This window comes from Balaenoptera musculus, chromosome 12 (genome assembly GCF_009873245.2).
Source record: "Balaenoptera musculus isolate JJ_BM4_2016_0621 chromosome 12, mBalMus1.pri.v3, whole genome shotgun sequence".
Taxonomy (NCBI): Eukaryota; Metazoa; Chordata; class Mammalia; order Artiodactyla; family Balaenopteridae; genus Balaenoptera; species Balaenoptera musculus.
The window spans coordinates 30,446,695-30,473,951 of NC_045796.1; the positions used below are offsets into that span (position 1 = coordinate 30,446,695).

A 27,257-nucleotide genomic window follows, 5' to 3' on the forward strand; every position below is an offset into this window, starting at 1 on the left:
GACATGGTAAGAATCACAGACTTCACCAAGGCATATCCTAATGTGCAGAGCCACAAGCAATATTAGGTGACAGTAATGTTTACAAAGTCTTCGAACCTCTTAAAAGCAATCAGAGTTGCTTATACTACTTCGGAATATGTGATTCTTGTTTATTTCTTCCACTCAAGTTCAAACTAAGTGAAGCCAAGTTCCCTCCATGTACAACTTAATATTCAGTGTCTCCCACGATAAAATTCATCTAACTGCAAAATGCAGTCTCATGCTAACTGCAATGAAATACACCACTGCACCTCACCCATCTCTAGAACGAGTGCCTGAAAGAGCATGTCATTTCTTAGTTCACCGGGAAAAATTCATGACAGGAGCAGGTACACTGAAAGTCATCCTATTCCTCCTGGTGTGGATTGCATTCACCCAGTAACTGTTGTAATAAAATCCCCCGACGGTATTTCTGAATACAATTAGTTTAAGATACTCTACAGGGAGACCCATTATAAGAGTTTAGAATATGTAAGAATAATGTCTACTTGAAAAAGAAACTGTCATGATTATATTCTCACTGGAAAAATAACAAGGTGTTTCATAGATGTTTTGTTCAGCTCTTCAGTGAGGGGATTCAGAACATCTACTTTTGATAACACATTCTTCTGTTTGTTTCTTAGATGAGTGATCTGAAATATTTACAACGAGACAGTACCTAATTTTAGGTTTTAAGTGCTTTAACAGCTCCATGAAATATGACCAGCAGCTGCAATACAGAACTATGGTGAATAAACTTCTTGTAAAGGGGGGCCTGTTTTTACTGAATGTTCAGTGTTCCTGCATTTACCTAACAGAGGGGAAAAAAGATAATGAAAAATATAATAAATACTTGCACTCTTCAATTACTTAACATTTCACTAAGTCTTGAAAAGGATTATCTCCCCTCTTCTTGAATTCTGTATAAAGAGTGCGAGCTTCCACTGGGTGAAATAAGTATAATTTTATTATTTGTGACTTAGAATGTGAACTTTCCAACATCCTAACTTTTCATAACAGTAGTCATGGTTTTTCTATCATTCTACTTTTCTAAAACTTGAGGATAATTTAATTTTAGTGCATAAAATTTTTTTAAATGAAATACCAAGCCACATAAATATATTTTTAGACATGGCATCAGTCATTTAGAGCTTGCAACAGAGATTGAAAACATGAAATGGGACACCTTTTTTCCCGTGGCTATGTAAAATTTATTTACACCCCAAATCATAATATAAATAAAAAGAAAACTCTCAGAAATGGAGGTCTTATTTTTCTTTTTTGTTTAATTCAAAGAGGTTTTTGAAAGAAAAAATAAATTACAGCAAAATGGCAACCTACTGATCCACCCTCAAAAAAGAAACTTTCATGAAAAGACAATTTTTTTCAGCTGCTTCTACAAATCCTCTAGAATGCAGCATCTGTATTTCTTAATAAGAATAATGATTGTTTTTATACAAATTTCTTTTTATACAAATCTTAGGGGTTTTTTAAATTTTTAAACTTGAACATAAACTTAAATATTCTCTAAATATATATAAAGAACTTTTCATTCTGTAAAGAAGAAATTAAGTGTCTAATATCAGTAAAATACTTACTCATTAAAAAAGAATAATCAAGTAAATCTTTTAATTTCAGTTATAATCGTGAAACAACCTCTAATTACGGTGGCCTTAGGTTGACGCATACTATTTTCAGATAATTGGCAAAGGAAAACTGGCTTTTGAAAACCTATTGATTTTAGACCTTTACCTATTATGAAAGGCAAGGATATATCTCTAATAATCAGGAAAAAAGGAACAGTTTTCAGACAATCTAATTATGTTACTTTCAAAGCTATAACTGTCAAGGGTTTTAACTGTCTTCTACAGCCATTTCAAAAAAAAAAATGGTTTAACTCTGAATGGCTTACAACTTTTAATGAGGCAGAACAAACTATTTTTATGGTTTATAATAACAATAAAAATGAGTGTAGTTGTATCTGCATCTGGTACTGTTGCCATAAAGATCAGATTCTGGCAGTCTAGCTCTACACAAAATAGTTTCCCTCTTCTTACTACTGCTATTTCTTGGGATACTGTTATACCACACCCTACTATGTACCAAATATTTTGTTTTAGGATTCTCTCCCGGCCCCACCCCCTTCCTAGCTTTTGGGTCTTCAGCTATAAACTGGCCAGAAATATCTAAAAAGAAAAAAAGTTGGGGGGAGGGAGGGCAATGTTTCTGCTTAAAACCTAATTTTACCCGTGAAAGGTTACGTCTCCGTCCTGAGGAGGTTTTTAAAATAAAACCAAAAACAACTCAACAGACAAAAAAAAAACCATCCTCAGCTTTCAAGACTGTCAGTCACCTACGTGTAAATCGAACTTCAGGAGCTGTAGAAGGGGAGCCCGCGGTGCTTAAATGCTCCTAAGACTCCCACCTAAGTCCAGAAGAAGGAGCACCCGCTGAAACGGACACGCCCGAGGGTGCAAAAAGTGGCCGCAGAGGAGAAGAGGAACAAAATGCCATATTCGAGAAGATATGTTTCGCTCCATCAATTACGTTGATCCCAGGGTGCCAAGCCAAAACCGGTAAGGGAGAAAGAAAACTGTTAAGTATGAGCTCTTAATGTGAAACCTAACCTGTTGGTTCTCTTAGGTATCAGATTTTGGAAGTGTCTGTAATGACAGCCAGGAAAGCAAATTAATGGCCAACGGCCCACTGGGTTTGAACACAAGATTCCTGTTACCTCCTCACAGATCAAGTACACAACACACACGCACACGGAGGTGCTCCACGTGGAACTGCTCTGAAACCAAAACACACGCCCCGTCGCTATTCTGCACCTTGGCAGAAAGGTCTGAGGGACCTGCACCTTCCTCCACTGCCCTCAGATTAGGATTCATGAATGACTCTCTGCCCGCTGGGCAGTGCAGGGCACAGACGCCGGCGGCGAGGGGAGAGAAGACCGACTCCAAACGACACCCTCCCACACACGCGCTCACCCCAAACACAAACCCCATTAAGCATTCAAAGGAAGGGGAAAGAGAGGTGGTGGTGAGTGGAGACGGTGCCGCCCCAACTATGAAAGGGATGACAAAAATTAAGCTGCGCTCTCCGGTTTCGCCACCGTTCAGGCGCGGCACTCGGTCGGCAAATTCCCTAATGGCTCCAAGCTGTTCCGAACACTGTTTACAAAAGAAAGAAACATCTTGAAAGTGCTACTAAACGAAAGTTCTGGCTGCTGTGCGGCGCAAAATAAAACAAGCACACACACACGATCTACTTCCAAATCTCGCTTAACGACGCTGACGCAGCGAGCCGTTTCAAGTCCCACAGCCGCCCAGACACCGCAGACTTTGGAACGAGTAAACCTGCTCCCCACGGCCCCGGCCGGGTCCCTCCGTTTGGAGAAGTTATCATTCCTCCACGGCACCCGCGCCCCGGGCCAATGAACGCGAGTCCTCTGAAAAGGCGCCTCTCGTTTCACGGACCCTGGCAAACGGCAGGAGACATTCGGCCCACGCCACATAACTGTTAAAGTGGGACGGCCGCAGCTGAACAGCCCGGTTGGTGCCTCGAGATGAGAACACAAAGCATTAAACGTACACACGCACCCAGCACCGTGAAAACCCCAGGCGCCTGGGGCCCTCCATGGGACCCGGGTCAGCATCCTTGAGTCTGACTTATCTAGGGCGTCAAGGCAAAGTAACAAATGTCACAAGAAGGACGCAGGGGAGACGCAGGGGCTCGCGCCTCTGCAAGGCGGGGACGGAGTGCAGGTATGGAGCGGTGCAGCCTGTTCCGCGAGGGCTCCGCGGGGAAACAAAGGCTCGGCAGGGACCTTCGGGGCGCCAGGGCGTCCTCCAGGGCAGAACACACCGCGGCACTCAAAGCGGCCCAGGCCCTTGGGCAGGCGGCACTCCGCAACGAAGCGCCCTCGGGGACCCCGGCTCCCACACACCTTCCCGCAGTGCGCCCACTGTCCCCAGCGCCTGGCGCCCCCGGAGGAGCTGCGCGCACTTTCCGGAGAGAGTTTGCGGGATCCCTGAAACCTGGAGCCCGCGGGCCCCGGAACGGGGCGGGGGGGAGGGGGGCGTCGGAAGAAGAGGCACTCACCTCCTGCCGCCCGGACCGTCTCGGGATCCCAAAGTTCAAGTGTCTCCCCCAGCAGCGGATCCGTGCGTCCGTATTTAGGTACTTATTCTCGTGCCTTCCAGTGTTGAAGTTTCCCCTTAACGCTGTGCCTCTGGTGAAAAGAGGACATCCCCTTCGGCCACCCCCCAACAAACAGCTTACACCAGTGGGGGAGAGACGGGGCGGGGGGAGAAGCCGGCTACGAGGGGGAGGAGGAAAGGAGAGGAGCCAAAACTCCGGATCGACGACAGAAAAAAAAAAAAAAAAAAAGCGCGCGCCCAGCCACCGCGGTCCTCACTGCCCGGCTCTTCCCCAAGCTCTTCCCCGCTCCGAAAGGGGAGCGACAACTTCACGCGGCCCGGCTCGAAGTTTTGCGCGGAAGCCGGGAGCGGCAGAGCGTGAGCCTCGCCGCGGGCAGCCTCGCACTTGCGCGCGGGGCGGGGGCGGGGGACGCCGGCGCCCGCGGCCACTGGAGGCCGCCGGGGGGGCCCCCCCCGGGGCAGGCAGCGGGGGGCGGCGGCGCGCGGGGAAGCGACTCCTTTTTATTCGACCTCGAGCGATTGCCTGTTGTCATCGTTTGCGGTCCCGCGTGGGGACCGCTCGGGGCCCTGGGCGTCCCCAGTGGCGCCGCGGTGATCTCTGCGCCCTCCGCGCCGCCCCCACCCCGCCCCCCTGGCCTGGCGCCGGCCGCTGCCACCTCCCGGCGGAGGGGAGGGACCCGCGGCCGCACTCCCCTCCCCGGACCGGGGAACGGCTCAGTCCCCACCTGCTTCGGCCCGGCAGCCCCCGAGCTGTCTGTAGCTCGGTCGCTACCCGATCCCTGGGTGTCGGCCACTGCGGGCTCCCTGCGAGACTCCTTTCCACTTACCCCAAGGGAGGAGAGAGAAGGAACTTCTCCTACTTGCAACAACGTAAAGTAAAATCCACCCCACGTCGGACTGGGGAGCTTTCTCTGAAGGGAGGAAATACCCTTTTCGGTGAAGATGTATGCGAGGCACGAGTAAGCAGTCTGGGGATAGGCTGTGCGCAAAGGGCCTGGGCCCCTTCCAGCGCTGGACGCAGGTATAGGCATCCCTCCCAGACGCCCAAAGGTCGGGCTGCGACGACCGACTTCAAAGGCAGCGTCAGAGCTTCCCCAGGCACATTGCTGAAGGGACATTTCATGCGTAAGCCTTCTGCGCATGCAGTATGCACCCACATAGGATCTAATATTCTACATGCACACACGTGGATATCACAATCAGAGATGTGAGCAAAGTTGGCAATAAACAATACATAAATTTTGCATCCATTTAATCACCTCTTCGCAAAACCTATTATCAATGTTAGGAATATCTTTTTTAATTGTCACGTTGATTATAAGTGTTCTAATTTATTGAGAATTTACTGAGTGTCAGTCATTACACTGGTCACTTACGGTACATGTGAGTTCATGTAATTTTCACAACTCTATGGTGGTTATTTAATCCCGTACAAGAGATAAGGAAACTGAGGCCCAAAGAAACCTAAGGGATGTTCCCCAAGATAAACCCAGTGGTCTCAAAACACAAAGCTTATGATTCAAGAAGCAGCCACTTATACTGCCTTAGATGTGGCCTGAGAGATTACAAGTTAACTAGTAGAAATTACTCCCAAAGAAAATTTAGTTCTAATATATTATCAACTGAATTATATTCTGTACAAAATTTAGAAAAAAATTTCACCCTCTGCTTTACCTTAGTCTTAAGCAATGGAACACCAACACTGTCAAGTTCAAACACAAAAACAAGTATTGAATACTTGTAGTTCCAACTTATTTTTTGATTGGTGGGGCATTATCTACAATTATTAATAGGCAATGGGAAAGGTGAGGCTGTAAATTTAAACTGATAAACATGCTCATTGTTGTTCTCGTCACTCACTGGGTGTTCTTTCCTGCAGATTTATTTTGGAGGGCTTAGGCACTGCCAGGCATGTTTCCTCTTCTGACGCTCAAGGTAGAAAGGGTTCTGGCAGTGGGTTTGGCGCAAAGGGGATTTGGACCATGATCTAGAGCCACATTCCGGCCTGAAGAGGATGCCAGTTATTATACACTTAAGAGGGAAATAGCAATGGGCAGATTTAATTAACTTTGCAGGTCTTATTTTCCCCATTTTACAGGTGAGAAAACTAAGGGCTCAGAATTTTTAGCAACTTGCTAATAAATGGCAGACCTAAGCTTCAAACAATTGCTAGCCACTGTCATGCTATTATTATTAGTGGTAGTAGTGAGAAAAAGAGTAACTATTTTAGTACAGTTTATATGTTACAGGCAAAGTATGCAATTTAAATGTTTTGTCAGTCATTCACTGTCTAGGAATGCTCAGTGGCTATAGTAATTATCATGTAAAAATTGAGTACAATGCTGAATGTAATACTCTCCTCATAAGGCCACAGATTTTTAAATTTCGTTTTGGTATGAAACATCATGTGTTAGTTTGACCTCTAATTAAAAGTGAGAAGATGCATGATTTGGATAAAATAAAAATTCATACTTTAGTGTGGCATATTGTTCACACAGATATAGTCTTTTAGCATGTTTCTTTACTCCCTTCTAAAATCATATTTTCAGCAATACTGATCTTGCTTTCAAGTTACTTTTCTCCCACATAATTTTTTATAATCTACATAAGAATATGTTTACAGAAGTTATCTCCCCCTCAAAAAAACAGAATCACATCACAATATTAGTTAACTTCTTATTACTACTTTCAAATCCATCTACATAGCCTTAAATAAACATATATTACATAGATGCCACTAGGACTGATATAAAATCTCACATTTTCAGTCCACCTTTGAAATAAGTTGAGCACAAGAAATTTAAGAATTTTAAGGTTGTATAGGCAAAAATGTATTGCATATTTAGACAAGGCATTATTTCCAGCATTTCTACTGAATACCACTTTTATAATTATTGCCATATCACCTTTAATATTATTGACTCAATATTATGCTTTAAACAAACTATTTTTATTATATAATTTTATATGATAAAGGAAACTTTTTATCATCATCATAAATGGAAAACCAATATAATTTGCCACAAATAGAAGATGACCTTGCAAATAACTCTTTATTATAGAAATAAAAATTATCTTGTACCACCTAAAATTATCTGACACACCAGTTTGAGAAACACTCACTTGAAGAATTATACTCCTTATGTCCCCTGGGCTTTACAAAACAAATTTTCCAGCCTTCCATTTCCATTACTGTAGAGAAATGTTGAGTCCCAAATTATTTTAGGTATTGCATTTAAAATTATGGTATTAGTCAATTGTTGATTTCCGTGCCTAAAATATACTTGAAGTATCTGCAACTGAAGTGTCTTCTTAAAATTAATTTAATTCTTTTTTGAATTTTATTTTATTTATTTTTTTTACACAGCGGGTTCTTATTCGTTATCTATTGTATCCATATTAGTGTATATATGTCAATCCTAATCTCCCAATTCATCCCACCACCACCACCCATCCCCGCTTTCCCCCCTTGGTGTCCATACATTTGTTCTCTACATGTGTCTCTATTTCTGCCTTGCAAACTGGTTCATCTGTATCATTTTTCTAAACTTAATTTAGTTTTTATTATTTTTCTTACTAGTAAAATTCAAACAATTCATAAGCCCACAATTTAAAAGCAAAAAACTCTCATGGGAGATCAGAGCAGCTACTCATTACCTTCTGCATTGTTCCTCAACAAACACTTAGTCTTAGGACTTAGCCACTGAAAAAGAAACTTAAACTGGCAACATCAAGAAGTGGCAGCATCTATTGGCGCAGTCTGGTACTGCAACAAAGTTCTACAAGGCAATGAGAAGGAGAGGAGAAAGTAGATCAATAGAGAGAAGCTAAAAGAGCCTGAAAGGATATGTAGGGAGGAAAATTCTGAAGTCAGAAATCTGCTGCAAAATTCTGGAAGTGATTCAGAAACACTAGCAGGTCCGATATGACATGAATCAGACCATCAGAATAACCATGAACGTTCAACTTCATCTAAGAAAGGACATTGGTTGTTGGGGGGAGAAAAAAAATGTGACTTTACAGTGAAAATCAGTGGAAATAAAGGACTCACGTATTAGCAATTCCTTTAGCCAACCCCTCCTGCAGGTATCATCTACTATTTATTTTGAAAGTGTGCATGGCACCTTTTTGGCATTGGTTAGTGTGTAAGCCAAATTAAACAAACAAAGCCCTCTAAGAGCTCACAATCCAAAACTTTATTTTTATTTTAATTTTATTTTAAAGTAACCTTAAGGGAAAACCTTTCCATCACTTTAGCAAGAGCAAACTTTAGGCTAAAAAAATGGAATAAGACTATTACTGAACACAAGTTCATGTACCCAACGCCAAACTAACCAAAACATCAGAGTTTGGAGTAGAGAAAGGATTATTCCAGGGCCAAGCAAGGAGAAGGCGTGCTTTGGAACTCAGGAAACGTTTTAGGAGACTGAATGAAGCCTGATTCCTACAAACAAGAAGCGGGGGACACGGAAAGGATTTGTACCCGGGAGTGTACCACAGGGTCCTGCTCCGTCCTCAATCCTACATTCACCAAAAGAGAAGCCAGAAGACTGGATGCTTGTAGAAATAATCCTCAAATAGATCTCTTAAATTACTCGTTTTTGGTACCTTTAAAGTCCAGCTGGAAGTATACACAATTCTTAAAAAATAAAGCCATTTGGTTGTCTCCCAATAAATTCTAAGCCCAACCCTTTGAGTTTTGGGAGAGTGGACTTCTAGAGGCCAGTATCAATATGAACTAGGTTTAACACTGTTTTCTCTACTACTCTGCCAATGACAGAGCAAATGAAGATAAAATATGATTGCCCAGGAATCTAAAGTGCTGTGCTGTTGGTTTTCTAAAATCTATAAATAAACACACTTTCTGAGTAATTTTTGTGCAAACATATCAAGCTTAAAAAGGTTTTCTACTGGTTAGTGAAAGTGAAGAAATCAGATCTGCAGGGGACCTGTTGGGTCATTCTCTTCTGCCCAGCTCTCTGCTAAACTTCCTCATTCTTGGCTCAGTCTCTAAAGAAAAGGAAATGCATACTCTCTGGGAGACAGCTTCATTATATTTACTTTTCAATTCTCTCTTGAAATTTTTTTCTCAAGTCAAATCCTTTTAGTACCATATTATGCGATCCTACTCTATCTTTTATGTTTACACCCAACCTTCAGATGTTTATAAACAGATATCATGCCCACTTTTAGTCATCTGTTAGCCACGTTAAACAAATGTAAGGCCTTTTAATCGGGTTTCAGTTCAGTCTCTCCAAGCCCTTAATCATTCTTATTGCTTGTCTCTGAACTATTTCCAGTTTCCTAGATGCTCATTTTTGTTAGGGGTATCCCACATTGAATGCGTTATTACAGGTGTGGTCTCATTAACATAGTAGAATAAATCCTACATTGTTTTTCTTCTGTGGCACCATGTTTTGGCTGCCCTGCATATTCCCGCCAACTCATGCTACTTTCGTATTCTGACAAACTTGGTGTAATTTTTTTCTCTATTTTCACCTCACATGGTGTTTTTTTTAGCATACTATAACAATCCTGATTTCTCTTCCAGTATTTCAAAAGCACAGTTTTAAATGATAGCAGTAGTCAAAATATGAACAAGATCACTTTGTTGTCCTTTTGGTTTCATTGGTTTGTAACTATCTACATTTTAAAATAGGAAATATCCAATTAATCTCTTTTTTATACAACTCTTTACCATATGTCTGTATGATATGTATCTGCTTGTGAAAAATGTCCACTGATTATAATTTGAAAGTCCCCAAATACACAATTCAATGAGGAAGTTTACTTTATGGATGGCAAATAAATTGACTTGACAGTTTTAAAGTAATGCGTATTATAAGATCGCTGAAAAGTATAATGAAAGCTTTGTAATGTCCATTCTTTCCACTGTATTTTATAGCACATTTAGAAACTATTTATACAATGTTTTTTAATTTGAGGCATATATTCTCAGTACCAACTCCAACACCCATTAAAATGACTGTGCTGTTCATCTGATTTCTTTATTCTTCCACCAGCCCTCTCAAAAATAGTGGTCAGGACTAAGTAGATCTACTTGCAGACCTAGTAAATCCTAGAAATCTGACTTCCACTTCCATCCCTTTACTAACCTCCTTTTCAGAAGCCTGGGAAGCCTCAACTGCAGGTCCTGTTGGCATCCCAAGGCGAACATACTCCAAGCTGAATGCGCCAGCCCAGCCTCTCCCACCAGCCTCTCCCACCAGCTCCTCCTCTTGAATGAATTTTGTCAGTGGCACCACCTTCTTTGACTTTGAATTCATTCTTCACCTCTCTTTCTTACCTTTCATAGGCAAGAAGTCAAGAGGACAGGTTTATTTTGCATTGGCAGTGTCTCCTCCTCTATCCTTCCCTTTCTTTATCACGGCTACCTCCCCAGACCCAGTTCCACATTTACCTCTTCTGTCACCATCAGCCTCCCCCTCCTGTAGGCTCTTTTCTGCCAATCCATTAGACAGAGATGAGTTTTTCTTTCTCTAACGTACGGCTCTTCTCTCAGTTAAAAATCTCCAAGAGGGTCCAAACCTCTATTTAATAAAGTACAAACATCTTAATCCAGCTGTGACAACTGTCCAGAGCAGATGTGGCAGAGCAGAACCTTGCATCTTCCTTTCCTTTCCATGCACAGTACCTTGTATCTAGCACTTGATTGCTAGTTACTAAAAAAATAAAATTAGATGCTTAAATGAAGGATGAACAAATACTCCAGTTGATAACCTGATTGCACTAGAGCAGAGGACATCCAGTGTGATGGGGACCCTCCTCCTGTGTGTTTAATTTGTGTGTTTCAATCTAACTCTTGTAGGATCCCCTTTGGGCAATTTGATATACCCTCTAAGCCCAAACCTTTTCCCTGTTTTGTATTCTACATTTTACTCTTCTACATTAACAGGGATAAAGTGTTCTGTGCGTATCCAGGAGTTCAGGATCTGTGATGAACCATTCCAGCTTCATGATGGAATTTCCAAAGTAGCCTATGGGTTCAAAAAACAAAGAGATTGGGGCAAGATTTCAAGATGAAATGAGCTACTGCACACGTGAGACTCTTTAGGGAAGCCTTTGCACTGGTGCTTCTCCATTCTGCCTCGTCTGAATATTTGAGTGCTGAAAACACTGTAGCCTTCCTCTCATTACCCTTTAAGTAAGAGGCAGTCTAACTATAAGAATTGACCCTTTGTCCCCATGGGAGCCAGTGAAGAAGCTGTTTTAATTTTGAATGAAAAAAAAACCCATAAACACTTAATATTTTTATTTTTTCCCAAATTGGCCTGATTGCCGAAAGAATTGTTCATAACTACCAGGACTAAAGCCACCCAGGACATCAATCCAGAGAAACTCAAGGGCCATGTGGCATTGCTTAGTGTTCATCCTGGGTTTCAGGATCTCAAATTCCTAAAACGCTCTTCTTTCATTGTCAAATCCTTCTCTCAGTCTTCCTATTCGAGGACCTGTTGTTTGGTGAATGGCCCCACTGACATGCTCCTTGTTGGAACTTTCTTCTCCTTTGGCTTCTGTGGGTCTGCCCTGGCCTCAGTCACCTCCACCACTCTTATCACTCCTTCTTTATGCTTTCCTTGAATCCCCTCTGGCCACTTAAATGTGAATGTTCCTCGGCATCTGCTCTTAGCCTTCACGTGTGCTCACTCAGTGTAGGGAGGGACCGAGATGAGCCAGGCAAAGTCCCTGTCCTGCAGGAAATTTCAGTCTAGAGCAGAAAATAGGGCATTTAAAAATAGTTATTACATGCGAGAGAAAATGTCAAGCTCCTTAAAAGAAACGTTGACAAACAGGCTATTTTAGTTCAGAGCAGAGAGTTTGTTTCCAGCTAAGGGAACGAGCAAGGTAGTATTTGGACCTGGCCTTAGATCATGAAGACTGTTTATGCCTAAGAATGTGTATAATTCAATACAACTAAAACAGAAGCCATTGTCTCTCCCTTTCAGCCTCCCCTAAAACAAGATACGCCTCTCCCTGTGTTCCCTTACCTATTCATGGCACCAGTGCCCTCCCAGCCACCTAGAGGTAGAAATGAGTCCTTTTACTCCTTAGCCCTGTTCATCCAATCACTTACTCAGTCCCATAGCTTCCACTTCTGAGATAAGTTTGACTTTCTCCCCTCCTTTGTAGTTTTTTAAAATTCTAACTTAACCTGGGCCTCATTTACTCTATGCAGACTATCTATATAGCCATGTAATTGGTTTTCCCATTTCTAATGCCTCTCCCCACTTCTCCTATCAGATAGTTCACTTTACAACATGGTTCTCTTCACATTACTCCCTTAATTTGGGGAAGGGAAAGAAAAATCTTGAAATAGCTTTTAAAAGTGTTCACACTATTTTGCATGACTATGTAACAAAAAATAAGGCAAAGATCATCCAAGTATATCCAGGGTTAGAATTTTAGGAGTCTTGCAGTTTTTAAATGTATCATTCATTTTTATGTAATTCCTTCCACTGTTTCTCTAACTTGCTTACTCCACCCTTGTCAGAAACCCACCAAAGAACTTCAGATAAAAAATTTATTTTCTTTTTTCAATAACAGTAAGATAAACATTGTCATAGAATAACTGATTTTATAAGCCTATAAATAGGTTTGATTGTAATCTGGCCCAAATTTCTCATTCTGTAGCTACAAAATGCTAGTTGCAGAGAGTTTAAGAGATTTGCTCATTAATTGTTGGGGAAAGGGAAGTGGTATACAGGTCTCAACTCTTCTCACACTGGTTGAATTTTCTGAGTACATAACATTGTGTGCGTTGTTGTGACTGTGGATAACAAATTTTTAACAGGAACTCTAAATATAATTTTTTTATAAAAATATGCAACTAATTAAGGAGTAAAACAAATGCCAAGACTCACCCTGATTATGCCCCCTTTTTTTTCTAACTGCTTTTCAGATTTATTCTTTGTAGCACCTTATATTTGCTGGCTAAAACTGGAAACCTATAAAACAATTCTTTAGTATGGGTTTCCTGTTGCATAGAATTCAGAATATTATTACAAAGACAGAATGAATGAGATCCACTTACCATGGTTATCAAATTTCAGGAGTCAAGAGCACATGACCTACCCCCTTTAGTAATACTCCCTATAGAAGCTGGATGTCAATTCAAAGGCAAGTTATAACTGGCAATAAGAATTGCCAGTTATAACCATAAGTGTCGTGTGCGTACGTAACACTGTTTTTTAATTTAAATTTTATATTACTGTTAGAGTGAAGCAAGTCTTGTATTTACAGTTTTATTCTTAATATCAAAACAAAATTCAAAGATATTTATGTTTGAAAAGGTGAGTATTCTATCAATATTAATATTATGTTACTTTCTCAAAACAATGCTAATGCATTTTGAACACAACACTGTGATGCTTAACTTAAAAAGACTATCAAACTAAAAATGAAGCATAATTCACGTACAACACACCAGGACTGCCCACGTAGGCTAAGGACACAATCAAGCACGGATTTAGGTACCCATTGCCAACAACTGAAAGTATTTCATTTTTATTTTTAATATCAGAACATTTAAAAGTACGTTTGTTGGATATTTTGCCATAAAACTTCATACCCTATGACATATAACTTTTAAGACAATTACTTTTACACTATCATTTAAATTCTTGTTGAGAAAAATCTCAAACTTTAAGCTAATTTGGGGAGTCTACATATTTTGCATCAATCTTCAGATGAATATGAAAAATTAACAGCAGTTTTCTATTTCTAAATAGCAAAGATCACAGCTCATCAAGGCTTACACTCATTTCACAAATTAAACCCACAACGGCATTGTTTATGCATTTAGTTCAATATGCAAACAATGCCTCATTGAGGGTTGTATTTCAAAACAAATAAAAACTTGCTTTAGTTCCTTTTTCATTTCATTGTAACTTTGAAGTGTGTGCTTATATGAAACAGTCAGCTTCTCATGGCCATCACTGGTCTGTATACCATGAGTAACTAGCTGGATTAACTGCTAGTTTAACTTTACTGCTTGTTATGGAGTCTACAAATTGTGCCTTGGTGCCATTCTTGATCAAACATAAGCGACGATGTTTTTGTCTCTTCATTTTTTCGATCTGCATTTCACTTAGATCCCTCAAATCATTAAACAACAAATCTGTTATTTTAATGACATTAGCGTTTCTGTTAAAGTAGTAATGATGAATATTTTTTCACATTAAAACTAATATAGGATTATTCAACTCAGTACTTATGGAATTTTGTACTTTCATAGACTGTATACCAGTTTGAAAATTAGTGTCTGCAGCTTTCTTCTTGTTTTAAAAATTTATATATAACCTGATATTTGAGATGGCCTAACAAATAAAAGTTGACCCCAAAATTCCAATTTTTCTTGATAACCCAATATTATATATGAGTTCATCTACACTTTAAAAAAAAACCTTTCTTGCAAAGATTTTTTCCTTGTTTAAATAAAATGAAGAAATGAATAGGCACAAACCTTGACTGTAATTTGCTTTTTTTTAATGGAATATAGTCACCAAAACCATAATCTCATTCCAGGTGCAGATGAATCATAATTCTGAGCAAAGGTAGAACCACCATTTCTCTTACATTTCTAGTTAATTTCTAAAGAATGTCAAAAAGGTAACAAAATATTTTGTGATAGTCTCACCATAACTTAGAACAATTTCTTCAGAAAAAAGTCTAATTATAATAGTTATCCCTCAGGCATTGTAACCTATAATTTAGAAGTCATCATCTCAAGGTATAGTTTGTGGTACTTTTTGCTAAAGTCAATTGCATTGCAATCCACATCCTGCAATTCACCTTTCAAAAGCTGTTCATGCACCCATCCTTAAAACATGAATGTTTACTTGACATTTTACAAATTGGAATGGCTTAATGTCATCTAAAAGATTAGACAGTTAACTGAACATTTCTCCCTCTAGATCATCTTCAAAAATATTAATTGTCTATTCTCTATTTAGTATCCTGGTTGATACTAAAACTCATAAGTGCCTTTTTATCCTATTCTGTTTTCCAGCTGAAAGTCAGCTATTGTCTATGTCAAAACCAGACCTTTTATTTAAAATACATTTTTGCCACTATCTTACACTGTACACAAAAATTAACTCAAAATGGAATAAAACTTGAATGTAAGATCTGAAACCATAAAATTCGTAGAAGAAAACATAGATGGTAACTTCATTGACGCTGGTTTTAACAATGTTTTTGTGACTCTGATGCCAAAGGCAAGGAAAATAAAAGCAAAAATAAATAAATATGACTACATCAACCTGAAAAGCTTCTGTACAGTGAAGGAAACCATCATCATTTGAACCATGCCTTTCAAAACGAAAAGGCAACCTACTGAATGGGAGAAGATATTTGCAAATCATATATCCAATAAGAGGTTAAGATCCAAAATATATAAAGAACTTATACAAGTCAACAACATCAAAAAAACAACCCAATTAAAAAATGGGCAGAGGATCTGAATAGACATTTTTCCAAATAAGACATACAGATGACCAAAGGCACATGAAAAGTGTTCAATATCACTAAATATCATGGAAATGCACATCAAAACCACAATGAGATACCACCTCACACCTGTTAGAATGGTTGCTATCAAAAAGAACAGAAATAACAAGTCCTGGTGAAGATATGGAGAAAAGGGAACCCTTGTGCACTCTTGGTGGGAATGTACATTTGTGTAGTCACTGTGGAAAACAGTATGGAGATTCCTCAAAAAAAGAACTACCATATGACCCACATATTCCACTTCTGGGTGTTTATCCAAAGAACATGAAAACACTAATTTGAAAAGATATATGCACCCCTATGTTCATTGCAGTATTTTTTACAATAACCAAGACATAGAAACAACCTAAGCATCCACTGATGGATGAATAATAAAGATGATGTGATATATGTATACATATATATATATATATATATATATATATATATATATATATAAAATGGAATATTACTCAGCCATAAAAAAAGAATGAAATCCTGACATTTATGACAACATGGTTGGACTTTGAGAGCATTACACTAAGCGAGATGTCAGACAGAGAAAGACAAATACCATATGATCTTACACATGTGTAGAATCTAAAAATCAAAAACAAAAACAAAACCAACCAACAAACAAAATAAAACAAAAACAAACTCATAGATACAGAGAACAGATTAGTAGTTATCAGAGGGGAAGGGAGTTGGAGGGTGGGTGAAATGGGTTAAGGGAGTCAACTGGATGGTGATGGATGGTAGATTTGTGGTGGTGACCACTCTGTAGTGTACATAGATGTTGAACTATAATGTTGTACACCTGAAACTTATATAATAAAATTATATATATATATAATTTTTTATAAAGGGTTTAATTCCTAAAATAAATAAAAAGCAAAAGCAGTAGCAAAAAAGAGTATGCTTTTTCCAAAATAGTTTGTATTTCAACATTTATTCAACATTCAAGACATTAATCTTACAGCAATTTTATATGCTATTTATATGTTATTTTTGCTCATGTAATATGGAATTGAGATTCATCCGTCTACTACAGATTAGAGTGTCCTCTCTGAAAACTTTTGAGAAATTGAGAGTCCTATTGAAAATCTACCAGATATCAGGTGCCTTAATTGCTTGAATTTATAAATCATGCATTGTGTCCAACAATTGCACAGTTTCCTTTAAGTTCCTTTAAATCTTTCTAATCAATTCTATGTGGTCTTGGTAATTCATTCTTATGGGTAAACATCAAGGGAAAGAAGAGAAAAGGAGTTGGAGAAAAGGCTTCCTTTATACTTCCTAGGAAGTATAAAGGGAAGAAGAGAGAGTTAGATAAAGGAGTTACATGTTGATTTTAGTTGCAGTCATAAAGATGTCACTTCCCACTCTCATCAAGAACCCTTTGAGTCATCCACAATCCATAGTCTTAAGCACTATCTCAGGACTTGGCACATAGTAGATATACAATAAATGTTTGTTACATAAATAAATTAATTCAATTTCAAATTTAGAGCTTGATACTAATGATATTTCCTTATGTTTCCCTAAAACCACCTTTCCTGAGTTTTCGAGCAGTCATGGCTGCAAGAGTTTTGACACTTCTGCATCACAAAAACAAGAAAATTGCTGTTATACCTCATTCTGAAAGGTAGTGTATCCTGGGGGGTTCTCTCTCTCTCTCTCACTTTGGGATGTGTGTGGGGGGGGGAGGGGGCGGGTGTGTGTGTGTGTGTGTGTGTGTGTGTGTGTGTGTGTGTGTGTGTTGGGAGGGGTTATGTTCTTTAAAGCAAGTTTTAAGTTTAAGTAATATCTCTTAATTGATGTCACATAGATAATGAGAGAAAAGGCCAGACTAATTACAGAATTCATACAGAATAATCAAAGTTTTAATGATACTTTCAGTTTCTCATTAAAACATCCTATTTTGAATGTGCTGATTTGGCAAAGAATGACCTTTTGGCTCTGAAAATTATTTTTCCTGTAATGCTAAATTAGTGTCAAGAAATTAATCCTCCCAGCACACTTATAGAAGCAATAATAGTATGAGTTGGTTAAGAGCTGCTTTGACAGGGTACTGTAAAGCCCTTTAGTCTTTAAAGAGCCCTGGCATTAGGTAACTTTAATTGTTGGTTTCAGATGTCAGTCTCCATCAGGAACACAGCTGGAGACTGATAGGTGTCGCTTGGGAATAAGCATTTTGTATTACTTTGAAGTCAATTGGACTGAACATGAAAATTTTATAGTTAGTGGCAGATTTCTTTTTAAGATATTTAAGTAAAGTATCCCTTAAACCAATTACATTAAAAACTATCCAGAATAAGAAACCTCAAAAGAAAATTCCCCTCAGTGGCAAAGTGTTAATCAAATGAACTGAGAAAACAGTTTTCCCAAACCCATAATTTCCATGCTTGGGGGTGTCCTCATTTGGATGCAGCCCTTTTTAACTGTTTCCATTTCATTTCTGAGCATCTTCTGTTTTGAGTAGTTATTTTAAAAGGTTGCAGAAAAGATAGCACGCACAGGACAAGGGCAAATGTTACGATGGTCAGGTACGGCAGGGAGCACTTTGGGAATTTCATCTGTGCCCGCCTGTGACTGATCCCTCATGTTTTCTTTGGAAAACGTGAGTCTCTCTGTCCTCGGAGTTGTCTCCTTCATACAGAGAGGGGCTTTGGACTGACTCATTTCCCCTCTGATGTGTGCAAGCAGACAACAGGAGTATTTTCCCTCAATGATTCGAATGCTTCAATTTTGTTTCCTACTAGAAGGATTATATATATCAGTTTTTAATTAATTCATGATTTATATACTTTTCATGAGTCAAAATGAAAAGTAACCTAATATTAAAGTCCATGGATTCCAAATTAACAGATGGGCGTCTACATGTGCTAAACCAGGTGCTGTTCTGACATGAGGCAATGAGTTGCTATTTGACAAAAAAAAAAGCAGAAAAAAGAAAACAAAAGAATAAATAATATGTAATATATAAATTGGTTGACTTTAATGTTTTATCCAAAGTTATTCCCACCATGCTCTCAAGTTTTCCAGCTCTTGTTTGACTCCGACTTCAGTACCGATAACAGAGTATTAACATCAGACTAATCACTTCACACTTTATTCCCTCAGTTTTCTGACTCTTGGCATTCCCTAGCATGCCATTAGACAGCTTCTTCTATTCTTTGCTTGAATCACCAGAGAAACTCTTCTTCTGGACACTTCATGTACTGTATTTACTGGTTTACATGAAGAACAGAGTGATTCTGGGGGGGAGATGACTCTTTTATGGGAATATCTGCCACGGCAGAACGTTTGGGTTTTCCTCATCGTGCAGTTGTTGAATCAGCTGCAAACAAATGCATTTTCATTTCTTTAGATTTAAAGACACAGTGATTAAGTATATAAGTGAAAACTCCATAAGAGTGGAAGCTGTCATAAACATTATGTAGTCACGGGGTTGAAAGAGTAAAATGTATTTTAAGGAGTATAACAGTCAGTGGGATAGGTAGTTCTTCCTAACAGCTGGTGATAACACTTTACAACGTCGGCATCACACTGCGTTTTATGCCCCTAAGTTTTCCCCTTTGACATGCAGACCAGAGATCATAGTGCAGGGAGAGCTACATGAGAAACCCAGAGCCTGGGTACCAGGTCCATTTGTGCCAACATATGTTGTCACGACACCTGTGTTCATTTTTCTAATCTGCAGTAAAAGGGGATCCAGTGCTTAGTGATTTATCTCTAAGGCCCACTCCAGCGTTAATATCGATTCTGCCACCTCCCTTTTTTAGAGTTGATTGTTTTCCAGCCAATGAATAAGCATTTAATTGTTGCCTAATATGTACCTAGGTTGGCTGAATCTCTTAGTAACTAAATAAATCTGTTTTCCAACTGAGGGCAGGTGTATAAATGGTAAGTAAATTAAACCAATAGCATAAGGGCTGCTCTACCCAGATTTCTGCAGGTTTTCTGTGAAGAGTAACTGAGGGTCAGGGAGCAACTGCATGCATGCATCTGGCTGCTACGTTAGCATCAGAGGACTTGTGCTAATCCAGGATAATTACTTTCCAGGCCCAGCTTATCATAGGTGTGTGACTATGGCTGTTATTCAGATGGTGTCCCGTAACAACTTTCAAGTGATGGGAGATGGGCAAGATGTGAGGTATATTAGTAGACATATTTACATGTAGTAAAACAAAGTATTGGGAAGGTTCAATTAAACCTACACAAATATACATATACATAAGTAGATGTGTGTAATCAAGGCTAGAATTACCCACAAGGCTGTATAGTCATTGAAAGGTTGACTGATTTATCTATTAAGAAAATTAACTTTCTTCCAAGATGTCTCACCCACAGCTCTGTAGAGGATTTCCAACATTCCACCATTAAGAAATAATTCTTTTGAGTTAAACCAAGATTGCCTGTTCCCATGGACATTTCTTTGGCTAGGTGGTCCCATAATGTTTTTAAACTACCTTAGTGAGACTTTTCTTTTTCCAATGCCATAGCAAACTGGGTCACACTTTAAGAATGTATCACATAATGAAGATGTTTTGATATGGGCTAGGGAGATACGGTGTTTGAGTGGCCTGGGAAGCATAGGTCTGGGAGAAGTGTTACAGTGGAGATAAATGGGAACCAGAAGGTTTCAGGAGGGGACCTCTTACCCTAGGAAAAGAAAGTGAACAAAAAGGGAAGATAGGAAAATAATAAAAGATATACTTAGTCAACTTCCTGCTCTATGAGAACCTGTTGCTTGCTTATGTTTACATTTTGGGTATTTTTTTAATTGAAGTATAGTTGACTTACAATATTATATTAGTTTCAGGTGTACAATAGAGTGATTTGATACTTTTATAGATTACACACCATACAAAGTGATTATAAAATACTAACTATAATCCTTGAGCTGTACCTTACATTCCTGTGACTTATTTATTTTATAACTGGTAGTGGGTATTTTTGATAAAATGTTGCTTCTGATTCTTTTGTCTGAGTACTTAAGGCATTTTATTTATATTTATACCACTTGGGAACTTGTGTAAGGCAAAGTTTTCTTGTTAATTCTGTTCACTTACCAATTAGGGTAACCATGGGCAACTTGATTGATTTCTCTAAATCTAACATAGCAATAAAAAATGACTTTTCCTAATTTCGGATTTTAGAAAGCTCACTGGGTAAAGGGCAGGTAGGTAAAGAAGAATCACTACCAAAATAGTAGCAAACTTAAAAATACTACAGATGATTGTCATGTTAAAGATGTATGTAGTATTCTTTATGTAGTAACATTAGCCAACTTTACTGTGTACTTACCCAATGCATTATGCAGATAATCTCCTTTAATCCTGACAACTCTAAAAGGTAGGTAACATTTTTAGCCCATTTTACAGATAAGAAAACGAAGACTTAGGTCAAGTCACTTAGTCAAGCTCACTTTGCTAAGCGGGAAGGACAGCAGAGATTCAAATCCAGGTTAATGAGATTCTGGAAATGAATTGTCCAACAATTCTGGGAGCTAGCTCACTATGGTCGTCGGGTATTGGTTGGTTCATAGGGAACATTAGGGAAAGGAAAACAAACAGACAAAAACCAAAACAAAAGATAATTATTTGCTGCGGCATTTATGGGATAATGCAAAAATACATAGGTTTATGGACGCAGAGTCTGAGATTAGATAAAGTCAGGCTGAGCTGAAATTGTCACTAACCAGCATTCCTGCAGCACCCTTGCAAGCAGACTGGTGAGCTCTCCCTCATACAGATTGAATTAGAGGTAATTGCCAAACCTAGGAACTTATAGTAGACCTGTGACTAAGTAAGAACTTTCGGTAAAAAAATGGAAAAGCATAGCGGACAGAATTAGTAATTTGGCGTTATTGTTATTCTCTGCATTGCTGCTTGAATTCTTTTACAAGGAGCACTGATGGGAACATTCCTCAAGCTGGTTCAAACGCTGTGGGCTAATTAATTCCGGGTGCCTTTCAGTGAAGCTGTGCTTTATGGCTATGGTGACCACACATGTAGGATCACATTACCTTAGTGGCATCACGTCTGAGAGACACAACAGCTAAGGCTAGAATGTTTATTCCATCCCACTCCAACTTGTTCTAGTTTTCTGCATTTTTTTTCCCCATCGGGGTTTTGATATTTGATATCAACTCAGCAGAATCTTGAGCTCAAACTGGATTTTTCTCAGCCCCAATTTAAGATGAAAAAATAACATGAATATGTAACTTGGATGGTAAATGTCATCCATTTTCTAAGGTAGGCTATTAGTTCAAATAGCCTATATGACTAAAGACAGGAGCTGTGTTCCTATGTTACCTAGAAGAACACTCAAGGGCCAAGACAAATGGAAATGATGCTGTGTCTAGACATCTTTCCCAGGCCTTCTATACCTTGCTTACCTCCACGTTCCCGTGATTAGAGTACAAATAGCATAACTTAAGTAAAGTACAAAATGGACAAAAGTTATGCCTTTGGAAGTTAGAATAGAGCAGACTCTTGGGGATGTAACACTTGGTAAAGGGTTTCTGGGCTGTTGGTAATGTTCTATCTCTTGATCTGGGTGCTGATTACATGTGTGATCACCTTCATGAGTTATACACTTATGACTAATGCATTTTATCTGAATTTATGTTACTCTTTCACTAAAATCATTTTTAAAAAGGAGTGAGAGAAGAATTCCTTCATAATACATTAATCTGAGTATCACGTGAGGTTGTGTTTATTAGATCACTCAGCAATCTTTTTGAAAAGCAGGCAGTAGAGTCTTGACAGGAAGGCACTCAGGTCAAGAAAGTTTTGATTTGGATGAGAAGAAGAAGAACATCTGAAAGAGTTCTGAGCACAGGGCAGCTCACATTAGGCCCAGATGGAGGGCTATTGTGGGTACTGTTGGATCTAAGAGGAAGCTTGTGGATACCTTAAAGGGTCTGGATCAGGACAAGTACAAGTGTGCAATGGAAGAGAGAAAAAGATGCTGGGATAGAACATGGAAAGCTGAAGGGTAGGACCTAAAACAAACTTCTCTTACTTCATAATTTGCCCAGGGCCAGACCTACTTGAAAATAATATTGATATTATTCCAAGTGACATAGAGTTTAATTAACTTTCCCTAATAATTAGAACAATATACCTTTTTCCTTGCAAGCCTTGGTGGTCTTATACAGCATTTTTTTCTTAGTTCTTCATTAGCAGTTCACTAGGAGAGGGGCTGAAAATGGGGGAAAGAGGCTGGATTAAGTCCATACAGAATAGTCATTCTGCAGAAATTCCAGGTAGTGAAGGTTTACCAACAAGACTATGTGACTTCATACAATGTGATTTTATACATGATTTTGCAACTCAAGGTAATTCCAATACTAAATACAAGGGCTTCAATTAATAATGTTATTCAGAAGATAATTTTATTTAAGGAAAATAATTTTCTACATGTATTCACTCACTTATTTCATAAATACTTGATGAATTACTGTCATCTGCTACTATTCAGTATTTCCTTTTAAACCTATAAGAATATGAACTATAGAAACAGTCCCAAGCATGAATGTCTCAAAGAATTTGAAATTATGACTAAAATACAAATTATACATTTTTGAATAAAAGAGATGGCATGAACCCAAATTAGAATTTTCTTTAGAAATCCTTCTGATGAGTTAAAAAATATGGCAGAGACTTGAGGAATAAATAAAATAGTATAAAATATCCTGCACTTTAAATTCTATATGTTTCTAATACCAGTTAAAAATGTTTACTTTTCCTTGTATGTTTAACAGTATTACCATGTGAGTGTTGCGCTCTTGAAATGTTTATTTTTATCTATGTGTTTGAAGGGGCACTCTTTCTATAGAGAGAAGCTGCAGTAGAGTAGTCACTTATTTTCACTCATTTTTCTGCGACCTGTTACTCTCTTGGGTTGCAACAAAAACCACAGTCTCCATAGCAGTTTTCAATCCAGTGGATTCCTTTCTTTCTTTCAATCAAGGATAGCAAAGATGGTCTCAAACCAAGATCTGCAGAGTCGAGTTAAAGAGATTTTCAACTTCTTTCCTCTCTGATTGACCAATTCCTCTTAGCACTGATGACTTTGCTTTTCTCTTTCAACAAAAAGGCAGCTTAATCTCCATAGGGTTTCAGTTCTATGATTCCTTTCTCCTTCCTACAGCCAACTTCCCCCTTCTTTAAAAGAAGATACCTGGCTCCTCATAGTTTGAAATAGAAACTTATATTCTGAAATCAATAGGCTGTTTTGAACTTGGGAAGTAATCAATTGAAATTCGTTTGAGAATTTCATATTTCTTGGGAAAGTGTTGGCCCACCTATCCTAGGGCAGTTTGGCCCTGAGTCCTAGAACATTCGTCTGGGACTCCCTCTCCGCATAGGAAACACTATAGGTGTCTGCAATTGCAATTAACAGAGCCCTGGGACAGAATTCTAAATGAGATATAAAATTATGCTTTGAAAGTTGTATGGTTTTTTTTGGTTCTGTTTTTCATTGGCCATCAAGTCATTTTCCTTTTGAGCTTGTCATAATCCTCCTCCTCAGGTAAACCTCATCTTCTCCATCACAAATCACAGAAGGCTTACAGATAATGAATAATTTCAGTGTTAAATGAATACTGTAATTCTCTCTAATGACACCTTGTGTGATATGTCACACGAATACTATGGGGGAATAATGCTGTTTAAATCTAGACTCATAAAGAATACTTAATTTCATTCATGTCTATAGCCAGTGGTTTGAGAATTTACTTAATCTTCATGTTTTCTTTATTAATAAAATTAAAATAATTCTTCATTATGTCATTTGGGCAGTGTTTTACATTTTTAGAGTAATATTATAAAAATTATTGAATGTTAACATTTTCCATGAATTTTCTGTTTTCCTGATATTTAATAAAGATGAAGTTGTGTTTTCTTAAAAAAAGAAAATTACAGCGTTGTTAAGGACCTTAAAATTCTCCTAATTTACAGATGGAGAAAACATATTTTGAGGAAATCTGCCACTTTCCAGTCACCAGGAACTTAGATACCTAATAATCATTATTTCCCCAAAGGAGTTATTCTTCACATCTTCTAGAATGAGGGACAATTCAAGACTTCTAAAATGGAACAGATTGAGCACAGGAACTATAAACATGCCAAAGTTTAGACTGGATCAAAGTTATAATAAATTACAACTTCGTATTATTAAAGAACAAAATGAAAACCAAGAAATATATTAAAGACTGTACTTACAAATTCAAATACAATAGAATGCAACAAAGTAATTTATCATTCAAGAAATATTTTTAATAACCCAGGTTCTGAATTCAGTCTACCAGGGAAAAAAATCTGAGCCTCATGGGGAGAACTGTTAATATCCCTAAAGCCTCAGTTATCTCATCTGAAAAATGGGGTCAGGATAGTACCTACCTCATGAATTAAATAAAATAATGGAAGTTTTTTTTTTTTTTGGTCTCACTGTGTGGCTTGTGAGATCTTAGTTCCCTGACCAAGAATTGAACCTGAGCCGACAATGGCATTGAAAGCTCCAAGTCCTAACAACTGGACCCCCAAGGAATTCCAAATAATGGGAATTAACAAGTTAATGTCTGTAAATTATTTAGCACAGTGTTTGGAACACAGTTGACACTCAGTAAATTTTAGCTATTTTTATATTATCATTATTACCATTTTACATAGAGGATTCTTGCTATTCACAGTAGTAATGTTCCAAAATCTCCCTTCAAAAACTAGATTAGCAAATATTGGATCATTGTCCCCAGAAGAAATTTAGCGTTAGGCTCTTGAAAACATCTAGTCACAATATTTTCATCTAGTGAACAATACATAACCTTGTTTTATGTGTGTTTCTGTTTAAAGATGCTTTACTAATATACACTGTTGATTCATTAACATTGAACTTGGCCAACAGCACTATAACTCATGCCTAAATAAAGCTTATCTATCATACATATCTTCTCCATAAAGCACATCACAGCCTTCTTGCACATAGGAATATTAGACGTTACTTGAAGGCCATTCTAAATAGCAAAGTCACCAAGAAAAAACAAAAAAATGTGAAAAATGTCACATAAAAAGGACAAGCCCTGTGAGGTTTTACAAATAAAACCTACAAGTTGGTTTTAGGGTTACAAATAAATGTTAGCCAGTAGGTGAACATGCAAATAAAGAATCTGCAAATCAGAAGGATCAACTGTATTGAGATTTTGAAAAACTAAAATCAGTTGAGTTTGCCTACATAAGAGTGTTCAAGAGAGAAACAGCAGGAAAAGAAGCTGGAGGTTTACACTCATGCTAGGAAAGGTAGGATCTGGTAAGCCCTGTTAAGAAGTTAGTCCTTTTTCTGATAATAATGAGGCACCATCACCACCGAGTTTTAAATGGAAGACTGTCATATTTAGATTAGTGTTTTATGAAGACCACTGTCACCTCGAATAGAAGTGACTCTTAAAACAGCACCTTGTACATTGTGTATGCTCAATGTTTACTGAATAAATTCTGTATTTACTGAATGATTGAGCACAGTGTAGAGATTAGTTTTGTTGGGGCCGGAGACAGGGCTGGAGGAAGGGAGACTTTAAGATGCTACTGCTATTCAATGTTGTACTGGACGTTCTTGCCAGGGCAATTAGGCAAGAAATGAAATAAAATCTACAAACAATAAATGCTGGAGAGGGTGTGGAGAAAAGGAAACCCTCTTGCACTGTTGGTGGGAATGTAAATTGATACAGCCACTATGGAGAACAGTATGGAGGTTCCTTAAAAAACTAAAATTAGAACTACCATATGACCCAGAAATCCCACTACTGGGCATATACCCTGAGACAACATAATTTAAAAAGAGTCATGTACTACAATGTTCATTGCAGCTCTATTTACAATAGCCAGGACATGGAAGCAACCCAAGTGTCCATCGACAGATGAATGGATAAAGAAGATGTGGCACATATATACAATGGAATATTACTCAGCCATAAAAAGAAATGAAATTGAGTTATTTGTAGTGAGGTGGATGGACCTAGAGTCTGTCATACAGAGTGAAGTAAGTCAAAAAGAGAAAAACAAATACTGTATGCTAACACATATATATGGAATTAAAAAAAAAAAAAGTTCTGAAGAACCTAGGGGCAGGACAGGAATAAAGACGCAGACGTAGAGAATGGACTTGAGGACACGGGGAGGGGGAAGGGTAAACTGGGATGAAGTGAGAGAGTGGCATGGACATGTATACACTGCTAAATGTAAAATAGATAGGTAGTGGGAAGCAGCCGCATAGCACAGGGAAATCAGCTCAGTGTTGTGTGACCACCTAGAGGGGTGGGGTAGGGAGGGTGAGAGGGAGCCGCAAGAGGGAGGAGATATGGGGATATATGCATATGTATAGCTGATTCACTTTGTTATAAAGCAGAAACTAACACACCATTGTAAAGCAATTATACTCCAATAAAGATATTTTAAAAAGAAAAAAAACAGGCATTTAGATTGGAAAAGAGGAAGTAAAACCATCTCTATTTGAAGATGACATGATTTTACATATAGAAATTCCTAAAGAGTCTACTAAAAA

The 27,257-nt window shown here is 38.4% G+C and overlaps 1 protein-coding gene across 11 annotated transcripts in view; it reads right to left on the minus strand.

The window, feature by feature from the left end:
* The window catches only part of EYA4 (EYA transcriptional coactivator and phosphatase 4), a 294,585-nt gene that overhangs the window by 254,274 nt on the left and 13,054 nt on the right, over positions 1 to 27,257 (minus strand). For 2 of the 11 annotated variants that reach the window (XM_036871473.1, XM_036871475.1), the window contains exon 1: positions 4,123 to 4,347. The exons of 1 other annotated variant lie outside the window; for it this stretch is intronic. The gene's annotated coding sequence lies outside the window, so the exon portion shown is untranslated. Of the gene's footprint in view, positions 1 to 4,122; positions 4,352 to 5,008; positions 5,229 to 27,257 lie in introns of those variants that run through there. 8 more of the 11 variants (XM_036871464.1, XM_036871465.1, XM_036871467.1 and 5 more) reach the window with 8 other exon arrangements.